This window comes from Papio anubis, chromosome 16, assembly GCF_008728515.1.
Source record: "Papio anubis isolate 15944 chromosome 16, Panubis1.0, whole genome shotgun sequence".
Classification (NCBI taxonomy): Eukaryota; Metazoa; Chordata; class Mammalia; order Primates; family Cercopithecidae; genus Papio; species Papio anubis.
Window position 1 is genome coordinate 25382667 of NC_044991.1, and position 5143 is coordinate 25387809.

Here is a 5143-nt window from a genome sequence, read left to right on the forward strand (position 1 = left end):
CAGGGGCTGCCCTAGGAGGGAGCAGGAGTTCCTGGCAAGTGACAAGGCAGGCTTGACAGGCAGGCTCCTTTGCTTTGGAGCAGCAGGCAGCACAGGAGAGAGTCCCCAATCACTATTCAATGAATGAATGAAGAGCGAAAAGGCAACTAGGTTGTCATTTATTGAGCAACTACTTCGTGTCAGGTCGGTGACCAGGTGTCTGAGAATTACCAATGGGGAAAAAACCCCATGGCCCTTGGTTAGATGAGGAAACAGAGTCTCAGAGAGGTAAGATCATTTGCCTGCCGTCACAGGGTCAATGAGTAGGAGATCTGGGACTTGACTCTAGCGCTGCCTGACTTCGGGGGCCTCTGGCTCCACTGCCTGGCTTGGGGCTGTTTCCACTGCCTCTGTTAGGGCTGCCCTGTGGCTTCCTCCCCATTTCTGCCAGGCTCCAGCCCACTTCCCAGGGCCCAGTCTGGCTGCTGAGTCCAGCTCTCCAACACCAGAAACTAGTCCCCCTGAAACCCAAGGCTCCTACAGATGGTCAGGCAGGCCCTCCGCAGCTGCTTAGAGACAGTGGTCTGTCCACCTTCATAAGCCCACCTGCTCCAGCTGCCCGTCCCTCTACCCCATCACGCTAGAGGGTGACGCTGGGGCCTGGCTGAGTGGCTGCATCTGGGGCCATGAGTGAGGAGAGGAAGGAGAGAAGGTGGAGGTTGGAGAAAAGTGGGGGTGCAGAGCAGGAGAAACCAGAGGACCAGGAGGAAAAACAGGAAAAGGGCGAAGACGACGGAAGCAGAGCAAGTGCGGCAGGAGGAAGATGGGAGCGCTCAAGTTTATAAGAGATCATTGGTTTGGACTGAGCTCCTGCCCTAGGTCCCACTGACCAAACCAAAATGGAGTGACTCGTGCTGACGTGCCACACCAGCAAGCCCAAACCAAGGTGTTTGCCCAGCCTTCCAGTTTCAGCCAGCAGGAGAACGAAGTTCCCTAGGATTTAACCTTTACAGGGAAAGTAACTTTGAAAGGACCATTCTGCTTTTTTGTTCTATCTTCTTCCTTCTGCCCATTGCTGTCTGTAAATCTCTTCTGTTCAACTCATCTGGACACATAATTCTATTTTACAGAATGAGATAAGTTGTTGCTCAATTCTACAACGGCAAATAGAAGTCAATTAAAGGCTGGGTGCGGTGGCTCACGCCTGTAATCCCAGCACTTTGGGAGGCCAAGGCGGGTGGATCACCTGAGGTCAGGGGTTCAAGACCAGCCTGACCAATATGGCAAAACCCCCTTTGTACTAAAAATACAAAAATAAAAACAGCCAGGCATGGTGGCATGTGCCTGTAGTCCCAGCTACTCCAGAGGCTGAGACAGGAGAATTGCTTGAACCTGGGAGGTGGAGGTTGCAGTGAGCTGAGATTGTGCCACTGCACTCTAGCCTGTGCGACAGTGAGATTCTATCTCAAAAAAAAAAAAAAAAAAAAGTCAATTAAGGCCTTTAAACTAAATTTGTTCTAATTTTGTGACAGATATGAATAAGTGAACTGGTAAATGAACATATGGAAGGTGTTTCCGTCCAGGCCATCTGGCAAACTCCTATTCCTCCTACAAAACCCAAGACGACTCCTCCCGGGAGCCTTCCTTGCCCACACCCCAGCCCCCACCGGCACTTCTCACAATGTGCTTTTACCCAGGGCCTTGCTGTGTGACTGGCTCTGCCCTAAACTTTGTTAAGTGTCATCTTCTGGACTCTTCACCGCAATCCTCTGAGCGGCATTACTGCTCCTATTTTAAAGGAAACCGAAGCACGGAGCGGTTGGTCTGTCAGATGCCCAAGCGGCGGGACTGGGGTTTTGCTCCGTGGCTTCCAGTGACATCATGGGTGAGAAAGGGCCTTGGAATCTTGGAATCACCTTCCTAAGGCAAAGAACGGTTGCTGGATTTTTTTTTCTCCCCCTCCCGAGTTTTGGAAAGCAAAGACATGGGACTCTCGGCCACACTGTTCGGGCTCCGGGCTCTCTGAGCCTCAGTTTCCCTACTGAGGGTGAGGAGGTGCGGTGGCCCCATCAAGCTTGGGCTGCCCGCCCGTCACTAACGGCGCTTCAGAGCCTGCGCAGCTCTGGTCGCCCAGCCGGGAGCCCCGAGGATGACGCTTTGCTGACACCTAGTGGCTGCAGGAGGAAGTGGAGCCTTGACGACTGGAAGAATCGGCCGGGTCCTGCAGAGACCGCAGGAGGAAACTGTAGGCCCCCAGGGGAGGTGAGTAGGGACACGAACAGAGCACTCCTCACGCGAGAAAGAGGGGGAGGAAGAGAGGGGACGGGCAGGGTACTCTCTAGGAAGTCCCCAGGAAGGCTGGAAGGCTGAGGTTAAGGCATTGGCAGGGTCGGGTCCCTCTGGAGGCTGCGAGTGACACTCGTTTCTCCCCTAGCTTCTGGTGGGTGGCCGACAATCTGCGGCACTTCTTGCCTTGCAGAAACATCACCCCAGCATCATCTTCACATGACATTCTCCCTGTGTGCGTGGCTGTCTCCAAGTTTCCTGTTTTCATAGATACCAGTCACATTCCATTAGGGGCCCACCCTACTCCAGTATGATCCACTAATATAACTAACTACATTTGGCCAGGCATGGTAGCTCACACCTGCAGTCACAGCACATTGGGAGGCGGAGATGGGATGATTGCTTAAGACCAGGAGACCAGCCTGGGCAACACAGTGAGTCCGCCCCCCACCCCCCAATCTCTACATAAAATAAAAAATTAGAGAGGTGTGGTCATGCACGCCTGCAGTCTCAGCTTCTCCAGAGGCTGAGGCAACAGGATCACTTGAAAGCCCACGAGTTGGAGGATGCAGTGAGCTATGATTGTACCACCACCCTCCAGCCTGGATAGTAGGGACCGTAGTGCTTCAAAAAAATTGCACTTGCAATGACCCAGTTTACAAATAAGGTCACATTCTCTGAAGTACTAAGGATTAGGATTTCAGCATATGAATTTGGGGGGTTCTCGTTCAATCCATAATAATCACCATTGCTCTACTCTCAAACTATTACAATCACCCCCACCCCCCCAAGTGACAGCTTCTAGGGGTAGAATCTATTACTTTGTACCCCTACTCTGCCCAGTTCCAGGAGTGAAATAGGCACCAAGTATCGGGTGAAGAATCAATGAAGAAATGGATGAGAGTAACATTTACTTAGCATTTATTAGTTTCCACCTTTATGATAATCATTTTAACCACTTTAACAAGGTTTTCCATGTGCCCCCACATCTCTGAGCATTCCAGCCACCACCGTGCCTTTGTGGAGTTCCTCAGAGCTATCAGGCTCCTCCCACCACAAGGCCTTTCACATGCCACTCTCATCTGGGACGCTCTTCTTTAGCCCTGCAACCTCTACTCTTCCTTGAGATCTCAGCTGGAGTCTTTTCCTCAAGGGAAGTAGCTTAGACTTGTGTGGATTCTGTTTTTTTAACTTTTCAGTTCGGGGGTACATGTGCAGGTTTGTTATAAATTCGTGTCATGGAGGTTTGTTGTAGATTATTTCATCACCCAGGTACTAAGCTAAGTATCCAAATAGGCACGCAGTAGGTATTGGTTGAAGAATGAATGAAGAAATAGATGACAGTAACATTTATTGAGCACTTAACTGTTTTTTTCTAAGTTCTGGGATACGTGTGCAGAATGTGCAGGTTTCTTACATAGGTATACATGTACTATGGTGGTTTGCTGCACCCATCAACCCATCGTCTAGGTTTTAAGCCCTGCATGCATTTGGTATTTGTCCTAATGCTCTCTCCTTGCCCCCCCAACCCGACAGGCCTGGGTGTGTGATGTTCCCCTCCCTGCGTCCATGTGTTCTCATTTTTTAACTCCCACTTATGAGTGAGAACATGTGGTGTTTGGTTTTTTGTTCCTGTGTCAGTTTGCTGAGAATGATGGTTTCCAGCTTCATCCATGTTTCCACAAAGGACATGCACTCATTCTTTTTTATGGCTGCACAGTATTCTACGGTGTATATAGAGCACTTACTGGTTTCTACCTTTATGATAATCATTTGAACCACTTTAGCTCATTCAACAAGGTTTTCCACTTTTCCAAATGTGAGGGAACGCTTCTAAATGGAGTCCTAAAGGGGAAAGAACATCTAAAACATTCCTAAAGAAGAATCATGTTATAGGGCAGTGGTCCCCAAGTGTTTTGGCAGCAGGGATCGATTTTGTGGAAGACAATTTTTCACGGGCTGTGGGCAGCAGACATTAGATTCTCATTGGAGCATGCAACCCAGATCCTTTGCACGTGCAGTTCACACAATAGAATTTGCACTCCTATGAGAATCTAATACTGCCGCTGGTCTGACAGGAGGCGGAGCTCAGGCTGTAATGCTCACCTCCTGCTGTGCAACCCCCATTTCAGGCCCTGGGAGGCCCAGGGTTTGAGGGCCCCCGTTTTAGGGACCTCAACACTGACTACAAAGCAATAGTCGTTAACAATGTGGCAAGAGTGCAGGGATACACAGACTACAGGAACAGAAAAGACAGCCCATAAAATCACCCCATCTGTGGGGAAGGGGATAGGACAGCAAGGTGACTGCGCCGCAGTGCAGCAAATGGACTCCTTCATGAATTGACACTGGACTTCCAAAGAGAAAAAAAAACAAAACACTGAATCTCTACCATACACCATATACAAGAATCAGCTCCAGAAGGATTAAGAACGCAAATGTAAAGAGCAAATGTTTAAAAAGTTTAGAGAAATAAATGTATTAGGGAATTTCTTTGTGACTGGGGATTAGAAATAATTTCTTCAAGGTTGGCCGGGTACAGTGGCTCATGTTTGTAATCCCAGTACTTTGGGAGGCTGAGGCAGGCAGATCACAAATGTTCAGGGATCCCGAGACCAGCCAGTCACTCAAGAGGCAAGGGAATTGCAAGTCAGGTGAAGAAACAAAGGCTCAGAGAGGTTGGGCACTGTGTCCAAGGTCACACAGTAAAGAGCTAAGCAGCTGCAGAGAACCATAAGACTCCCTAAGGGTTCTGTTGCCCTATTCCTAGCCCAGATACTTGGCAATTCTTGTTTCTATCACACATGCACACGCGCGTGCGCACGCATATACACACACCCCAGCTGCCAGGGGAGATCAAAGACCCACAGCAGACAAG